The sequence below is a fragment of the Poecilia reticulata genome, chromosome 12, assembly GCF_904066995.2.
Source record: "Poecilia reticulata chromosome 12, P_reticulata-male-v2, whole genome shotgun sequence".
Taxonomy (NCBI): domain Eukaryota; kingdom Metazoa; phylum Chordata; class Actinopteri; order Cyprinodontiformes; family Poeciliidae; genus Poecilia; species Poecilia reticulata.
In genome coordinates, this window is record NC_088841.1 from 4,107,063 (window position 1) to 4,127,326 (window position 20,264).

At 39.8% G+C, this 20,264-nt stretch overlaps 1 protein-coding gene across 2 annotated transcripts in view; it reads right to left on the reverse strand.

The window, feature by feature from the left end:
* Positions 1-20,264, reverse strand: part of ttc28 (tetratricopeptide repeat domain 28) — a 124,325-nt gene that overhangs the window by 98,315 nt on the left and 5,746 nt on the right. The gene's annotated exons all lie outside the window — the stretch shown is intronic.

A 20,264-nucleotide genomic window follows, 5' to 3' on the forward strand; every position in this document is an offset into this window, starting at 1 on the left:
TTAAAGGGTTTCTGTAAATCATGCCCCACCTGTATAAAACATAATCCACAGGGATATGTGCGTCCCAAAAGAGGAGCTTTCCCTAAACCCTCCTACCCTTTTCAAACAATGCACATGGATTTTATTGAATTAACACAAAGTGGACCATACAAATATTGCTTGGTTATGGTTGATGCATTTTCCAAATGGGTAGAAATTGTTCCATCAAAGCATAATGATGCACTAACAGTAGCTAAAGCTATTTGCAAAACTATTATCCCACAACATTCCAGAAACAATCTACAGTGACAATGGACCACATTTTGTGAACCAAATCATCAGTCAGATGGCTCAACATTTAGGCATAACTTTGAAGAACCATTGTGCCTATCACCCCCAAAGTGCAGGCTTGGTTGAAAGAACAAATGGAACTATAAAGAGCAGATTAAGAAAATGTATGGAAGAAACAGGAAGACCATGGCCTGAATGTTTGGATTTAGTAAAATTGTATATGAGAATAACTTCCAACATAGATGGGTTAACACCTTTTGAAATCATTCATGGCAGATCTTACAGATTACCTCTTTTTGGAAAAGATTTGGACAAAGCTGATGAAGAACAGACATTGGCTGATTACATGATAAAAATGTTAAACGACAAAGAACTGTTAAAAGCAAATTTACTGCCGTCTGATTCTCTTCCTTCACAGGAGGATCCACAAATCAAACCAGGAGACTGGGTCTACATAAAGGTTATCAAAAGAAAGAACTGGGCCAGTCCTCGATGGGAAGGACCCTACCAGGTTCTGTTGATGACACCAACAGCTGTTAAGATCGCAGAAAGACCTTCCTGAATTCACCTGAGCCACTGTAAGCTGCAGAGAGTGCTGGAGCCTTAAGGGTGAGATCAAAGTCCAAAGTCTGATTACAAAGGGGTTACACTGTATAGAGGTGTTTCGTCTCAACTTCAGTGAAGAAAGGACTCTCACCCCTTAGAACAGGTGCCTCCAGTGTCCCTGTAACCTAGCAACAATGGGAGCCTTCATTGGGTGGGTTCTCTGTTGTGCTGTGGTCTCTGTGTGCCACACTCTACAACTCCACCAGGATGACTACTTGGTTGCAAAACCTAGATGAACACCAGGATGGCGGTGGTAACCTGTGGGTAGCCTACCTACATTACCTAGCACAAAATTCCACCGGAGAGGCAGGGTGCTACGTTTGTTCCAGACTTCCACTTAGCTCACACCAGCCTACTCTGACCTATGAACCAATGACAGCAGAGGAAGCGGAGTGTTTCCAGAGTCGATCTTTAGGGGGTAAGAACACTGCCCTCAGATACTCATCTACTAATCCCTCTGATATTGTTGAAGTTCACTCCGCCCAGTGTGACAGATTTCCTGCAGTCCTGAAGTCGGAGGGAAACACATCTCCCCGTACTTTTTGGACTGAACGCCGACCCGATATGAAACATCCTTGCTGCTGGACTCAAGGATCGGTTGTTAGCGGTACAAAACTCGGTAACACCTCCTCCTGCAGCAACACCTTCCTGATGTCACGTATCGGTCCGAGTAATATCGCCGTGCCTCGATTCTCGACTCCTGGAGCAATGTGGCTCTGTGGTCATAAACTATATGACTTTCTACCAGGAGAATTTCAGGGTCGCTGTGCACCTGTGTGGGTGTCAGACGGAACCACTATCATCAGTTGTCGACCAGCTTCATCATCATCGGGTAAACGGAAACGTGAAGTATTGAACTTTAAGCCTCATGACTCAGTCTGGGGGACTGACGTTCCTCCAGAACACAAACACTGGACTGATGGACAAAAGGTTACTCTTGCTTTGTTTCCATGGATAGGTGTGGCAAAGAACATTCTGCGTTTGGAAACGCTCTCTTACAGATTTCATGCATTTGCGAACATCACAATGGACATTGTTAAAGGACAACAGAAGGAATTGGCAGCCATTAGGACAATGGTACTGCAAAACAGAATGGTATTAGATATGCTAACAGCCTCTCAAGGTGGAGTTTGTACATTAATTGGTAAAACTTGTTGTATTTACATACCTGGTGACAATGATACGCATATTAATGAAGCCTTACAGTCTTTGAAAAACTTCCAACAGGCAGTCAAAGCTGATGAAGTTGATAATAGTCAATCCTGGTTGAGTTGGTTCACCACTGGGTCGTGGTGGCAAATGTTGCTCAAGATTTTTGCTTCTTTTCTGTTAATTGTGTTACTCTTTTTGATTTTTATGACTTGTATTTTGCCATGTACGAAGGCTCTTATCCACAAGGCTGTGGTGGGACTTCTGCTTCAGGCCCATGTTGTGAATTTGAATCTTGTCCAGAAACTTGAACAAAACACATTGCTGTAATTCTTTATGATGCATTTCACTTAAAGTTTTGTACAGCAAAATCAGTGTGGTGCTGATGCTTGATTTGCAGTTTTGTTGTTTCCTCAGGTTCTGTTTGTAGTTTTTCTTAGTTTTATGTTTTGATTTCCGTTTTGTCCCTTACGGGTTCTTCTGGTCTTCATTTACTGGATTGTGTATTTAGGACATAAAATGTTGAACAGGGGGGAATGTTGGGTAAAATTACTCATTTTAACTAATCATTGTTTCATCATTTTATTTGAGTGTTTTATCTACATGTGTTCAGTTACCTTTGACCAGTCATGCTTTAAGGTTCTTTCTGTATCTATAATGTAATTTCCTACTCAAGGGGTCCATCTGTTTTGTTATCTCAGCATTGTTCTACTGAAGAAAGTCATCATAATAAAAGCCATTTCCAAGCAGAGTTGAGCAGAGCTCACCAGTCTTTGATCCCGAGCGGGTTAGAGGTTGTGGATCTCTCCCTTTGCAAAGGAAGTCATAAAACCCTCATTTGTCTTGTGTCTGGTTCTATACAGGTCTTGAACTAACTTTAAAAAACCCCAACATTAATAGTATTAACTAATCTAAAAGAGGAAAAGTTTAGTCTGAAAGAAAATGTTATGTGTCTTTATATAGTAACTATTATGGTGTTTTGACAGCTGACAGTCCGGTCGACTTGGTCCGACTGGGAACCAAAACTGCAACACACTACATTTTCAGCTGGTGTGGTTCTCTTTCACTGCACTGTCAAAAAACCAAACCCTTTGAAAACTTGTTCCCCTCCCCACCTGTGGAGGCGCTGCACCAAGGACCACCGAAGGAAACAACCTGAAAACTCCAGAAAACAGTGAGACATTAAGTCACATTTTAGCAGTTGCAGGATTTCTCTGTTGCCTTTGACAAGCTATTTCTCCAGCTAGAGCTAGACTCGCATGTTTGTTTTGGTGTATTTACCCAGAATTCTCTGCTCTATAGTCTGCTTTCTGCTTTTGGGGCGGTCTCCTGTCCGCTTGGTGTCAACACATGCATTCAAACCCTTTGAAAAGGGTTCGATTGCTCATTCATGGCTCCCCAAACGAGGAAAGATTGAAATCAGAAATAATTTCCATTCAAATTTCTACGTCGTTGTTAAGGTCAGGCAGTGAGAGCTTAGTGGTTCTGAACTAGGACCACACAAGCATGTAAATGAACCACAGTGACATTTGCTGGTGCATTAACATGCTGACCTTAATGGTCCACTTTTCCATAACCAATGCTTGTTCAGGGGCTCTTTAAACATGATGAGCCCCAGAACAAGGCGAGGGTCAAAGATGGAAGATCATATGTAATTATACAAATATGATATATGTTTTAAATCTGCTAGCTTGGCAAGCTTGGATAAATAGGAACAGCTTAGGTAAACAATGTCTAATTTCTACTATATATATACATATACATATATAGCCCTAGTATACATCGCACTAAATGGAATCGATAAAAACTGAGACATTTTGTTTTCGTTTAAACAAACTAATATGAGGATGATTCCGCTTCAGAATGTAAAACTCTGCCTGCGTGTCCTACCTCGCAACACATTAAAGATTTAAAGTGATCAAATGCTTCTTTACCGAGTTAGACAACTACAGCTGATCTTAAGCCACACACAGCCCCCGGATCCCATCAATAATGTACAAGTAACTTTAATGAAAGCGTGCGTATGCATCGGTGAGAAAGATTTGTTTATGCTCATGGCTGGTGCCAACCTCATTTCTTTTTCATAAAAAGTGTAAACTGCACATTTGCAACCTGCTACAAGCGGCAAACAAAGAAGCAGCACAAGCGCGCAGACACCAGAGGCATGCAAATAATGTTACTCCAGCAGACTGGAGTCATTAAAATACACTTCAGCTCCACATTATTCGGAAAAGACACAAGAATGAGATTCTACAATGGAGAAGGGGGGAAACTAAGAGGAGAGAAAAATCAACAAATGCTGCCTCACAGGTGAGCTGCATGATATTAAGCAAACATTCAACCGTGATGTGGGACAAGTACACAGACACCGAGGAGCTACGGGGGGGAAAGCAGAAGTTGATGTTTGTTTCATGTTAACAGGGGAAAGTGGATTAGGTAGCAGTAATAAGTTCAGTGTTCCCAAAACTATTCTCAGGGATTTATTGAGATAAATAGAAAAACAACGGTTCAATAGGATACATTCTGCAGTTATTTTATTGAAAGTGATTGGAAAATGTACCACAGCTTCTGTGCAAAGATTCACCCAAACAGGTGTTTTTTTTTAACTACCGTATTTTTTGAACTATAAGCTGCTACTTTTTTCCCAAGCTTTGAACCATGCGGCTTATATACGTAAGTTTCCAGTTTTTTGTTTTTTTTTACTTTGTGGGTGCGGCTTTAGTGAGGTGCACTCTGTAGTCTGGAAAATACGGTGATTGTCAAATTAGTCTAGGTTTAAACAGGAATTTGTGAAACACAAATTCCTGTTTAATCTATGAAATATGTTATTTACGGTGTTTCCTTGTTTTGTATCATCATGTGGTCAGCATTGGAGATAATAAGTAACTTTTGGTATGGAACCACCTTTTCTCCCCTTGATACCTAATGACTGACCATCTGTGAACAAAAATTAAACGACTTATACACAGTCCACTAGTGCCACTAGATATTTATTGGCTTAAAGAAAACATGGGCGGGACTGCTGTCCTGGTGGAGCCAATCCAAGCATTCGACAAGCCGAAGTGAGTTAATCTTCACCAACGCAGACAAAGTGTTTGTATAGATTGAATAATAATATTTTCAGGACTTTGCTGCAACCTTTTTGTTTTTAGCACTGACACCTATGCGGTGTAAAGTTCTGTCGGTTCTGTACGAATACAAATGTACTACGTTACTCACTAGTCAGATCCCCAGTCAGTTCTACATTTTACACCTCTATTAAGTTTTAGGACATAATACAAATTAGTTAGACTGGGAATCTAATGAATTGAAAAGAATTCCTTGTTTACTGATAACTGAGATAAATATATATATATATATATATATATATATATATATATATATATATATATATATATATATATATGAACAAAAATATAAATGCCCCGTTTCAAGCATAAGAGTTTTATGAACATTTGGGTTACACAATATATAGAAAAACTCAAAATATATTTTTAGTAAGTAATTACTGATTTTCATATCGGCAGTGATAACATAATATTTAAATTATACTATTTAATATTATTATAAAATTTAAATTATTTTTCTTGATTAAAGTGTACCAAACTGTGATCTTTGTTCAGACACAACCCACACAGAACATCAGACGATGCTTCTTCATTTGCAAATAAAATGTGAGGTAGATATGTGATGGGGCGATGTGGGTATTAAAACATTTAACACAATTCTATGATGATCCAACTAAAAGACAAAAATGTAATAGGAAAAAACTATGTTATGTTTACACAAAATAGAGAATTTAAAGATCATATTAAACGGTTGCCACAAAGTTTGAACTTGCTTAAAATATATTTTTGAAGGTAAAAAAAAAAAAGAAAAAGTCAACCATGACACCATGGTGTTATTTCAGCTTTCAGTACCAACGCTGGAATGGTCACTGGATGGACTCTGCCCTTCTTTTTCGCTTTTCCCTCATCCCCCTTTCTTTTAGAGTTGAATAGCTAATACAAAAAATGAAGAAAAAAATCTGAAAAAGTCTTAAAGCTCTTAGACCTTGAATTGGTTGAATCATAGGTTGCTGAAGGTGTACTTATTATTCTAGCCAAAGCTTCTTAAAACAGTTACACAGCATAAATAGATTATAAGTAGATTATGGGCTTTTGGTTGTTTGTTTTTGTTTTTAAGTCCCCTTTGTTGCATATGTTTCGTTTGATTCATAATGAATATACACTTTGATTCAAGCAGGAGTTTCTGGTGTCCTTATTTCTAATAAAATGCCAAGAAATAAATGAACTTCTGGGATTTTTGAGGGCATAAAAATGATTGTTCAATGGGCTGAGAAAAAAAATCAGATTAACAAATAGCTCATTTATTTATCTGATTTATCTACTAAGTTATACTGTGGTGAGGTTTACAGTGATGCTAATCCACTCTTTGATTCTGGATGTTTCACAGCAGCATTGAATCCCAGTACAAAAGTCAGACCGTCTCACAGGTCTTACTGCAAGACACGCATCGAGATGACAAAGTCAACCCTGACCTGCGACCCTCGACCTTTTCCTGCAGCAGCTGGAAGATGAATTTGTAAAAACAAAACTGAGAAGAGCTGCATATATTTATACGATCTCTGTCTCAGTCATCTCTGTGTGCAGCATCATCACTCTGTCTCCGCACACGGCCGTCACTTCTGCTATAAACACACCGACAAGGAACACTCACACCTGCACACTCCACATGTCACCAAAAAGTCAGCATGATTGAGCACTTTCTACGCCAAACATGGCCACTAAACACACAGATGCACAACCTGGCAGTGATGAATGTTGCAACTCAGAGTGTGCCTGCATGTACAGCTACAGTTTGGATCTCTGTGCGCTTTATGCTCTGGCTTCTATTGCGATAATAATGCTCACTTTCTGAATTATTTAAACATTTATCACAGCCGTTTTATGACCAGCTACTGAGATCTCAGGTGGAGAGACGTGCAGGACCAGGAAGCAGACAGCAGAGAGAAAAGGAGAGTAGAGTGCAAGTACATTTCCAGACAAGCACCAACAGAAGTACCACGAGAATTTAGAAGATACAATTGTTTTAAAGAAAGAAGTTAGGAATGCACCAAAACGTTACGGCTTCTATACATATTTACCAAGTCTTAGCTATTTAAGAAAAAATATGTTAAATCGCTTTGAAGGTTCATGGATAACAATTAACAAGCAAACCTGTGAGATACTGGGAGGTTATGGTCCAGTCAGATGAGACCAAATCTGAATTTTTAGGGGTCAAAGGTCATTGCACATCATCCGAATTCCCCCATACAAGCCGACTGGGAAGTTCACAGTTGGGAACATCATGCTGAGCATTATATCTCAAATATATCATCTTTGCAATATTATTGTCCTGAAAGCAGGACTGTGATGCAGCGTTCAGCCTTGCCACTAGAGGGCGCGGCCGTTTTGTGAGTAATGTTTTTGTTTGGTGTTCATGAAAGCAACGTAAATCAGGAGGAGTTACGTTTAGAGGCAGTTTAAGAGAGAGAGAGAGTGAGAGAGTCCAGAGAGAGTCCATAAGACTGGAGGGGAACAGTTTGTGTTTGAGAAGGATAAACGGCCAGATAAATTGCTCTGGACATTTTAACTCATTCTTGACTAAGCTAAGAGTTACTTTAAAGTGGTAAATTTTATCATGTTTTGTTGTTTTCTTATACTTTAACATTATAGGTTATTAAAAAAAAACAAGACGGAAAAAGTGTTGTTATTTATTACTAAAAGTGACTAAATAGTTATAAGGTCATTGTGCATAGTTGTAAGGCCTAAAAGACATGTTCGTGGCTGTAATAGGTAATGTAGCCTACTTATAATAATCAGTGTTTACATTGGATTATATGGTTTGTGTTTTGTTTATTCTGTTTTGTAGAACCACTCACACACTAACCCATCCTCGATAGAAATCTGCTGCCATCTACCAGGATGATTAGAGTTGACATCTCGGCTCAATAACCTCAAACTTACAGTCCCGATAATAAGGTAGATGATATTAATAAAACTGAAAAAACAAATACCTTTCAAAGAGCTCCTGAAGGCAACAAGGAGAAACAGCCAGAAGAATGACTGACAGAAAAATCAAGAGGATCTGACAATGAATGAATCAACTAGGCAGAGGCGTTTAAATCATGGGCAGGTTGATCACTGGCATGAAAAACAAGCGACTAATTATGATGTAAAGAACGGCAGACGGAGGCCAAGGGAAAGTAATGGCTGAGTAAACACAGAAACAACATGAAGCAGGCGTCTAAACAATGAGGAAACTGAATTTTCCCTTGATGAGCTCTGATGAAAGATCGTCAGGTCAAAAACTGAAAAATCTATTTATTCAGAGTCAAAACAAGAAGTCACCATTACACAAACATCAACTGACAATAAGCACAAGGACTTGCTGCAAAGTGAAATAAACACCAAACGACAAGAAAAATCCAAGCCAAAGTGTCAGAATGGAGCTATATAGCAACGCAACAAACACTTTAAATGTTCGTACAGACAAAAGCAAAAGCTTTGTTCAACATTTATTAGCGTTTGGTGTTGACGGGATGTCGGCGTGACATAAAGTCTGCGGCGGTGTGGCCACATCAGTCTGTGTGGCCTCCAGGCACACATCGCAAATGAATCCATTCATCTTAGCTCCCGTACGCTGCCACATACACTCGTTCTGTGCTACACAAACCAAATACATGCTGCCCTCTAATCCGCTCATTCCTCTCTGCAGCCACAGCAGGTATTTCACCTGCTGTTGTTTCTCTTTTGTTCCTCCTGTGCACACACAGCATCTGCTCACCAATCCCACAGCTCCCTCTCATCCACATCGTCCAGGATTTCAAATTTCTAGACGGTTGGTTTGTTTGAATCTATAGAATAATCCTGACTGGCTGAAAAGACATTTACATACAAGTTTTATTCATAATTGTTTAGCCTTGTAAGCATCGCTTGGTTAAACAGACATGTTTAGGTCATTTTTCTGCTATATTAACAGCATTACTATATTCCCTGTTAGATATTTGGTCTGTTTTTCTTTTTGTCACTCCTAGACATTTAGATCATCATATATATTTTAAGGTCAGGCAAAAGTAACATGAGGAAAATTAAAAGCAGTTTTTTGTAAAATTGCTATTCAAACCGACATAGTACTATGTTGAAAAAGATAAATATAAAAAAAAGTTTGATTTGCAGCTTTTGATTGGCTCTGTGTTTGATTGGCTGGTGATGAGCTTCTTTGATACACACTTTAAGTTGTGAGCGAAGAGCACAAAGAGCTAGAGTTAATCAGAGTTGGGTGTGAGAAGAGAACACTATTAATCGAGCATGTGTGAGATTTAAACACACACACCACTAGTTATTCTTTGCTCACATAGACATCCGAACTTACTGCGGTCTCATTGTGTGCTCAGATTGGTGGTGCAAATATAAAACCAGAGTTACAGCATAAAAATAAGGAATTCAAATTTCTTAATTCTTCTCCACAGTCCTCATCCCAAACCAATCTCTGGATTAATACTGGAGCTTTCAGAAACTGTAAAACTGAAATAAAAACTGCTTTCGAAACTTTCTCGCTTCTGTGTTCTTCCACCTGTTTTACACAAAGGCAATATGAAATCAGCGATAATACAGCAGAAACACAAATGCACTCCCTCCATCTCTGGCTGTGAAATGCGCGTTCAGAGTTCAGATAGCGTAGGTCAAAGTGTAGCCTGATAACATGAGACCTAGCAATGTGGAGATGTTTGGTTATCAGATCAGCCTGTGCATGTGTGTATGGTTATGTGTGCGTGTGTGTGTGTGCGTGTGTGTGTGTGTTTGACTTATCTGTGTACAGGTTTTGTGCATTTAGATAAAAACCCATATTGATTCAGTAACAAAGCAGGAGGCTTCGGCATTGATCTCCCTCCACTGAGAACTCTGTCAGAGCAGAAAGGGGCTTCGCCCGTTAGCAAGAGGCATTATTGAACAGTGATAAAACCATTAACCCTTCCAGCTCAACATCTAACATTTCATCTAATCAAAAGCCTTTCAGCGCTAAGAACCATATTCAAGTGGTACATGTCTAAATGTATTCAGGTATTTATTTCCCCAATTGAATGTTCATTAAATGTTAAATAAGTAGAAATTGATTCATGCCTTCAGATAAAAACAAGCCATTCTAGTAGAACAGTGTCTATGATGTGATCTGGGAGCAGGTTTAGGTTTGTTGTCTCTACCTCTCCTCTTCTCTCCTCCCTCTCTGTACCTGATCTCTTAACAGGCAGCATTGTTCCTGAGGCACTGGCTCCCTCACCTGAAAATCATCTGCTCAGCAAGGAACATTGCTGAAGAGGACCAGCAGGAATCACAGATGTTGTCAGTTTGTCAATAGTTGTGGTAGCCTGGTTCTCCTAGCTGTTGTGCTCCAAGGCTCGCTGCTCCATCTCCATCTCCCTGAACCCCGGCACTCACTTACCTTGAATCTACTTGACGTTACTCTTGTCCTCCAGCACCTTATTCGCTCTTCTGCTACGATGCACACCTCAAAACGATTGGGTCTTGTTAAGAAAATATATTTAAAATAAGCTAGTTTTAAAATTTAACATGACTTGATTGAAATAGCCTAATTATAGTTTTAAAATTATAACTTATTTTAGCCTATTGATCTTTATTTTACCTGTAGTTGTTTGCCAAGATCTCTGATCTGCCCTTTGTCTGTCTGGAAAACAATCAGTAGGAAGTTCTAGCTATTCACGTTGATCTGTGAAGGCCATAAACCAGCAGGAGTTCAGAGAAGCTCTCCTTAGACAATGGGAGCAAATAGCTTTAGAGAGAGGGTCAGAGACAGGTCCTGGTTGGATGAGCAAAGATACGCCTTATTTGAATAAATTAAAGAAAAGGAGATAAAACTTTCCACACAGAGTAACAAATCAGATTCGCCCTTGCAGGTCTCCAAAGACGTCTTTGCTTTTTGTTTGTCGTTTCCATCTTTTGTCTTTTTCCTTTTCTCAGGTAAATTCATGTGTCGTTTGTGCTCTGAGGTTTCTGATGCTTTTCTGGTGATTGTATGCATCTGTCTTGAATAAATGCTGATTATTGTGACGCTGTCACCTCTGTGTGATCTCAGTCCTTGCGCACAGCATTTTCTGAATCCGGGCATAGAGAGGATATAACGAGTCAAAAGATTTTTAAAGTTTTAGAATAATTTTTCCTCTCTTAATAGTCTCCATAGAAGTCCTTTCCTGATTGATTGAGAGTCTTCAACTTACCTCTCCCTGCCTCCCTCAACTTTATACCATCTAGAGATCAGCAAATATCACCAGAACCAGTTCGTGTAAAACTGCTACAAAACTGGTTCTAACCAAGTCACTGAGCTTCAGATGAGCTTCTTCACCCTTTGATCCACAGTAACCTGCCAACAACTACAACGCTACCATGTGTGAATGAGAAACCACCAATTCATATGTCTCTTATATCAGCTTTGATCACATAAAGTTCCATACAACTCCTTTGACCTCCTACCAAGCAGACCTACAGCAAAGTTTAAGTTATTCGTTCCCCAACATTTTCACTATCACTGCTATTCACTTTCATGTTCTCATTCATGCCTGGTTCTTCCATTCAAGTCTACGGCAAAACATCTAAACACAAAGAAATTTGACCTTACTCTTCTCTTAAACCAGGGTGTTGCATCAGTAAAAGCCGTGGAGGACTTAGCCAAACTGCTCATGGAACAATTCGCTTTGCCATGCCTAAAATACCGAAACAGAGTTTGCACATACATTTTCCAAGCGTCTAACCAGAAGTGGCATCTCAGAGCACGAAAGGAAGTAGAGATATCTGGAGGGAAAAACACGTTTAGCGATTCTGGAGTGTTTAAAACATCCTTCACCACCTTCAGAAAACAGTTCTAGCTTTCCCCCTCAAAGATGAGCTTCTGCCTGAAGCGCCTCTGGTCATTTATGAATTAAAAATAATGCTGGCAATTTCCCACACACACCTGAGCCTTCAAAGGTCAAACTGGCATTGTGGAGCTAAAGAAAGATCAGGTAGATATAAAGCATTACACGTAAAATGAGGGTAAGGGGGGATTACAAAAATATATATTTATAGTTGTCAAATTCATTGCAAAAACATAGAATCTATACTCAACTTAATATTAAGGTCTGAGCGTTCACTGCATTCCGGAGGCGAAAACCTCTGAGCAGATTAAAACTACTGCAAAATAAGCTAACAGTGTCAAAGGCCTGTGTGTCTCTATGAATAAATTATTCTATAGCGACCAGCGAAACTACGCAGGACGTATCACTGCTTGCGCGTTGGACGTGCTGTTTATGCATAGTACATTAAGTCTGCTTACTAATAGCTAATTTGGTTAGTTTGTGCCTTATGGGAAGGTTGTAGTCACTTGTCCAGGCCAACAGGTAAACTCAGGTAGACTATGTGTGTCTTTATGAGCAGCTTGCGGCTGACAGGAATGCTGGTGGAGCTGCAGCCTGGGCCTGCTGCTCTCCCTCAGGACTCTTATGAAGGTCGTTTTCAGCCAGCTGCCCCCAATATTGCAGCGTCAGAGAGGAGGAACCGCTAACAATTACACCAAACTGGAGAGATGTGCCTACTTAGCACCGGGGTTGTTGTTTAGATATTTTCCACGATAAAAATAATAAAATTATCTGTTTCCACTTTAGCAAATTATAATGCCTAAGAGGTTGTATTAATGATATTAAAGAGAAAGATAAATTAGCTTTTCCACACAACAGAATTATTCATCTTTACTGCGCAGACGCTGTGTTGCTGTGGCAAACTGCTGACCTTTTAATTAGCGCTTTGCTCCCTGGGAAAACTATGATTTACTCTAACGAGCTGGAAACATCCTGCTCTACTGTAAACACCTTAAGAGGTAGTGTTATGTAAAATCAACCGTTTTTGAGCTTTACATCATGTTTATAGTGTTATCCCCTCATTAGAAACATACCTGGAGTGTTGCCTGGATTCTTTCATGAAAGTTTGAGAAATCCTTTAATCTCCATGGCAACCATTCAGCTTTGCAAAACGCCTGGGTGGACCTAGCCCCACCTCCAAGATACAGCTCCTCCTCAGAGCTGCTGTTTCTAAGCATCTGGGAAACCAGAGAGAGGTGGTTGTCTTTGGGCCAGAACCTCTAAAATAGAAACTGATTGGTCAAATCACCAAGTCCTGGTGGCATTAACTTGGCCTCCGATTACAAAATAAAGAACCTGTACGTTATTTTTAACCAGAATATGACACTTTAATTCCATACAAGTTCCTCAGATTTCCTTCTGTTATATCTGGAATTTTGCCAGAATTAGAAATATCCTGTCCAGGAGTGGCTGCAAAAAACTAGATCATGATTTGTTACTTCAGTTCTGAACTACTCTAACTCTTTACTGTCCGCAAAATGCGGTTAAAAGCCTCCAGCTGATCCAAAATGCAGCAGCAAGAGTTCTGATAGAAATTAAACAGAGACAGATCATATTTCTGCTGGTTTAGCTTCCCTTCATCTGCTCCCTGTTGAATCCAGAATGTGTTTGTTTTTTTCAGTCGAACCACTGCAGTCCTCCCCCAGCAGCATTGTCCTGCTCTCTTCTGTTCCTTATTTAACCGTTTTGTTTTGCGTTACCTCAGTCAGAGCATTTGACCATATCAACGGAAGCTAAACGTTGCACTTTGTGGACATATTTGCTTGAACAGAACAGCATCTGTACAAATCAATTCAGAAAAAAAAACAAAACAAAAAAAAAACAATGATCATGTGGAGCAGAAGTAAACTTTACAAGCTTAAAAAGCCTCGACTTGAATTCCTATTTAACATCCCTGCAGTGACACTGTGTGACAGCAAAAGCCGCCAAAGCTTTTGAAGGGTTCCACTTAAACCCATGAATGCATAATTTAATTTGAGGGTGGCGTTGTGGGGGGTGGAGGGGTTAAAGATAAGCAGGAAAAATTCAAGACAGAATTAACCCTATCTGACAGCGAAACTGCTGAGCCCTCTGTTCGCTAATCCTTTGACGGCTACACATTTCCCTACTAATATGAAAATACAAGATGGAGAATTTTTGTTTTTTTTATATTATTACAGGGCTGCAACTAACGGCTGTTTTAGTAATCGATTAATCTATCGATTATGCTGACGATTAATAAGATAAAAAAAATTAGCTCACTCTACAGGTTTTAGTAAACCACTTGAGTCTTTTTTTTATACTGTATTAGAAATATAATTACTAAAAATTATAATTTTTAGTAATTATAATTATGATTAATTGATCATTCTGATAATTAATCAATCGGGTAAAATTTAGCATATTTTACAAAATTTTATTTAACCGCTTAAGCATTTTTTATACTGTATTAGAAATACATAAAAATGTAAATAAACTTTTTTTTTTTAATAATAATTAAAAAAAACATTTTAATGTCTAAAATGCAACAGCATATAATACTTTAAGTGAATTTGAACCGAGTGAAGCTAAAGCTACGCCACTTTAGGAGTAAAATATTCTTACAGGCAGAGGAGTTTTCTTATCCTAAATGCAAAATATATATAATTTTGTAAAGATTTGGCTTAGTTACTGGTTTGAATACATTTTGTTTTCAGCAAGTCGCCCTTTTTCAGAGTCTGTATACTCCAGTTAATGATTAATCAACTACTAAATTAGTTGACGTTTATCTCAATAATTGGTTAATCAGGAATAAATCAATTAGTTGTTTCAGCCCTATGAAGGTACTTTTGATCATCTTCACTGAGAGCAAAACGGACAAACAGTTGGTGCCACATATGCCCAGCTCAGCTGAGCATCCAGCAGCTTGGCATGCCGTTGCTGTGGAAACGCCAAACAGATGAGCCTGTAATTGTGTTTGTTTTAATAGTGAGGAGACCTCAGATCTTTTAAATGTGCCAGTTTGTCTATTTGTCTCACCGCCAAACTTCAGGAAAAACAGAAATCAGAAATACCTTGGGATTATTTTACAACGGTGAAACATGGAGGAAACAGTCAAGGGGCGCAGCTTTGTTTTAGCTTTAATTACACTGTAGAGTATGTAATTATGCAGACTATCACGTTGTGGTACAAGGAAATACCAAATGAAACAGAAACGTGTGGGACTCATAGACTGATAGTTGAATTCTGAGGGTTGGTTTTTGAACCAGTTTTTCCTTTTCTTTTTAAGAGCTGCAGAAAAAAAATATGTTGGTTAATTGGAAACTCAAACATCAGCTCTATTTCTGCAAAGTGAATGCACCTTCGGCAGCCACTGGGGAAACGACTGCCTTCCAACAAAAAGGTCCTGGGTTTAAATCCTGGCCTGGGGTCTTTTCGTACGGAGTTTGAATGTTCTCCACATACTGGCTGCTGGCAGGTTTTAATTGAAAAGCACTTCCTGTGAAAGTCGGCCTTTTCCTTTTCCTGTTACTTTACCAAGCAATGAATGGCACAACTGCTACAGGAGGTCTGTCCATTTTCAACAAGTTATTTTACATGATGGAAAATACTAGACAAGGGATGAATGACTACAATTAAAAAGCTGATTCATTTATGTTTTTTCCAACTTCATTTCTTGGTTTAATTCATAACTAATGAATTAATATTTTTCTATATGAATATCATTAAAAATTCTGTACATCCCAAATCCGACGTTAGAGAAAATTGACTTCATATTTGAACATCTTGAAATTGTACTTAAGCACAACATGGCTCCTCCCTTTTACGTTTTCACCAGCGTAGCACTGAGAAGTAGCTCGTATAAAGAGCTCAGTGGATATACGGTGGCACCAGGTGTTTGCTAATTCCTTCTGGCTAGTCTGAAGGAGTTGAGTGGGGAGGGGCCCATGAGGGAGGGCTGTTCTGTGAGGCAAAAACTTGGTAGCTTGGAAACTGCAATTCTGAGGAGGAGCTGCATCTCGAAGGCGGGGCTAGGTCCACAAAGGGGTTTTCTAGAGCAAAATGGTTGCCATGGAGATTAAAGGATTCCTCAAACATGCATGAAAGAATCAAGGCAACACTCCAGTTCAGCAAAGCTGAAAAAAGTCAATTCTAGGTAATACCGCCCCTTTAAATAAAGATCAGATTTCTGGCCGGCGTGCTGCCGGTGCTGCAGAAACTGAGCCGCTCACCAGCTAGCCGCTGCTGCCAGTGTGTGCTTATAGATCTGCAGAGTGAAAGCCAGCTAAATCCTCGTCATGCGACATTCCCACCATGCTTCGTTCACATCAAACTGAGACAATCTTTCATTTAGATCCACTCCTCTTATCTTTCCCCTTCCTTTGCTCACACAGTTGAGTTCCTCCACCAGCAGCTTGTGTTAAGTTGCCGAGTCAGCAGCTTTTGGTTCGGGCTGGCTACGTATTAAAAAAAGTGGAAGTGTAGGCACACATCTTCCAATTACCTGAAAATTAACCCCAACTCTCCTTGCAGGCTAAAATAAAACTCGCTACGTTCCGCAGAAGTGTTTCGGCAGCAGGAGACGCAGAGCCAGCAGCACGGGAGAACATTATTAGGACTGAGAGACGCAAAGGAAAATGCAGAAGGCCCTCCTGCTGTTGCACATAATGGGAGAGATGCGTTTCAGGGGAACAAGAAAAGAAAAAGAAGAAAAAAGAAAGCAAACACTAGGTGGCTGATAACACGAGTTCCAGAGCAGCTTCTGAGAAAGATTTTTGGGGAAGTCAGTCAGCTGGGGTGGATTACAGGGCTCGTGTGTTACCAAGCCTCATGTGACGTGGGTCATCAGAGGGCAACGCAGTCGCTTTGGCAACAAGAACTGTTCACTTTCCTCTGTGGATGAGAGGGGAATTTCACAAGTCAGTGCTGCTCTCTAGTGGTTTCTCCAAAAATCCTCTTCAGTCATATTCTGACACCAGGTGATGAACTGATCTGTGTTTCTCTCTGAAGTCTGAATAAAACATGTTTTTTGGAGTAGTCTTCAATTAGAGGAACGATACAGGTAGAATAGAATGTGTTATTTTAATACTTTGTCATTATGATGTTTTGGTAAATATGATCTCTCTTTTTATGTGAATTAGGAAGAATAGCGGAAGCTGCTGATGCTAATGGGGATCTGAAGGAACAACAAACAAAACAGGTTCTGCATAAAAGTAGCACAACTGACGATAGTGTATTAGGGTAAAAAAAAAAAAAGAGGGAAAAAAGAGGAGTACATTCCTGCCAAAACACGCAACAAATTTTGAGATTAAAATTGTTTTTTTTTCAAGAAACTTTCTGAGATTTTCTAGAAGGAAAAAAAACCTCAGAAAATTTATTTTCCATTTTAGATTAATCTAAATCTAGAAAGGAAAGTTTGAAAGGTAAAAAAAATACTTTTGAAACTCAGAAATTTCCACATTTCTATCTAGAAAATGCTAAATCTTAAAATTTCTGACATTTTTTGGCATAAATTTACTCCAATCTACAAATGCACAAATATGGCATTGCAAAAAGTTTCAATTCTGTAAATCTGTACAGCACAAGTGTTTTTCCCCCTAAAAATATGTTTTTTAAGTAAAGAAAAACAAGGCTTTTTCAAAAATATTTTCTTACATGAATTGCTAAGACAGGTACTTTTAGTGTGATTCAGTTGTGAAAATTAATTGTAGTTATTCAATAAAAAAACTGAAAACTGCATTTATTATTATATGTATTTTCAGCATTTGTTTCTTTACCATGTCTATTCGAAGTTTTTAATAGCCCTTGTGGAAAATCCAAAGAGGCTCTGAACCTGCAGGTTGCAGCTACATCATTTATTTTAAAAGAAAAACTGAATAAAGATGGAAGATTCTGTATTTCAAGTCTGCAGAAACTAATTTAAATGAAATCATTTCCTCTGGAGACTCCTTCCCTCCCCGTCTCATGGTCTGACCTGGACAAAGCTCTCCACCACTTTTCACTCTCAGCATAAACATCAGCAAACAGCTTTTACTCTGAAGGAGCCTGAACAGTTTGATGTGGGGAGGCTTCCCAAAGCAAACCCTTCCTGCTCGTCCCACTTGAAGAAACGAGAGCGTCTTTGCCCGTATGCGAGTAATCGTCCGTGCAGCGTGCGGTCAGCAAGACATTTCTTAATGACAGAGTTATCCAGAGCGACGCAGGGCCAACTCCTCTGACTGCTCTGTAAACAGGCGGAGTGGGGCAGCCATCTGGTCTGCCTCCACCTTCCTGATGATCTGCACTGATTCCTTCTGAGTGAACCCTGAGCGTAACATTGAGCTGAACCAGACTGCAGCTAAACGTGAGCCAGCAAAGGATGAAGCTGTTTTTACTTTCACAAGTCCAAGTTTACACCTCCAATAAAAATTATTCTCTATGTTTAGTGTTATCGTTTCTATATATATATATATATATATATATATATATATATATTGCTTTTACTTATTGGTTGAAGTATCTCTGAAAACCAGAACATAAAAAAAATTCTTACATTTTTTTTCTAATTGTATTGTGACGCCCCCATTGGGGAGCACCCAGTTGGCTCAGCTATTTTGCAAAAAAGAGAACAAAAAGATAAATTTCAGTTTCTAGATGCTGCAGAGACTTCCCCTGAAAGACTCACAGCTCTATCTGGGGTGAAAGGCTGTTCGAAGCGCCTAATTCAGGTTTTCTGTAAACTAACACTTCTTCACCTGTGAGCTGACAAATTGAACAGAAAGTTTCACTTTCTCTATGAGCTTACCTATCTAAAAAGAAAAAAAAAGAACCTGCTCGGTCTTCAAAAGTACCAAACAATAAAAAATACAGACAGAGTGTGCGTGTGTGTGTGCGTGCGTGCGCGCACATGTGTGTAGACGACAGCAAACAGCCTGGTCGGTGTAAGCATATAAAAACTTCTCAGTCAAAGGAAAGGCTTTCGCTCTTGCATCAAGTTTTACTTGTGTGGTTTAGCTTCATTTGAATCACAAAGAAACAAAAAGGCTTTCTCGAAAATCTTCGCATCGGATGAACGAAACGAAAACAACATCGAAATGCAAAGAAGCGCTGCCAGCCTGCCTGCGCGCTGTTGTTATCCAGATAAGCACCCAAACTTCAGCGACTTCTGACCGACGACTCCACTCCGTTCCCATGACCGAGTCGCTCCATTTATGTGTGTGTGAGTGTGTGTGTGTGTGTGTGTGTGTGTGTGTGTGTGCGTGCGTGCGTGCGTGTGTGCGTGTGTGTGTGTGTGTGCGTGGGTGTGTGTGCGTGTGTATGTATGTGTGTGTGTGTGGGCGTGTGTGTGTGTTGGGGGGAGAAGGGGTGTATGCGTGTGTGTGTGTGTGTGTGTGTGTGTGTGCATGTGTGTGAGATTCAGATAATGCGTGTTTGAGAGTGCTGTGCCAACAGACAAGTCAGTGGGGGCAGCAATGGGACAAACTGTGGGAAGAAAACACAGAAGAAGAAAAGGAGGAGAGAAGAAAGCAAAGATGGCCGACTGAAGGGTAGAAAGAAGGAAGTGAAGCAGAAAGATTCTCTCTTTCTGGTAGTTCATCGGTTCTGACCTTAGCTTTGACCCAAAGCGAATGCTGCAGTGAGCTCACAGCAATGACACTGCCATTATGCAGACACACACACACACACACACACATACATGCATACTCTCTCTCACACACACACACAGGAATGCTGCTTCTGGTATTGTCTTTAAGTACCAAACTCAGGCCAAGGCCTCGCCAGGGTTTCCAAAACAAAATAACAGCCGTGCAAAGCTATCTCACACTTGCACACAAACACACACATCAACACACTGCTCAGATACACACCCAAACACCACTTCCGTCCATTCTCTCTCACTGTGAAAGGAAGCGGAGCGGAGCTGGCTGGGAACCAGCTGTCCCGACAGAGGTAGTCCTCCGACTGCCCACTTTCCTCTCTGAAAGGACTTGAAGGTCTCAGAGTATATTCTCTGACTTTCCACTGTTTAGATGCAAGCGACCACTTCAAGCCTTTGGGGGAAGAGAGAAGCAATTCATGCGGTCTAAATCTGGTTTTTTTCAAGCGAGTGGTTTGATTTAGGGCCATTACTATAGACGCATCATTAACACAAAGCTCTAAAATAAAAATACTTACTTTGGCCAAGTAGTTTTTATTTAAAACAGCTTTCCAACCAGCTGAATCAAATGACTGAATTACCTTTTCAACATGTCATCTAGTTTGGCAAAAGCTGCCTCTCCAGGACGACGGTCAGAGACGCCTGCTCTAGAGACATTCCCTAACGGACTGGTGGCTGTAACCGAGCTAAATGCAG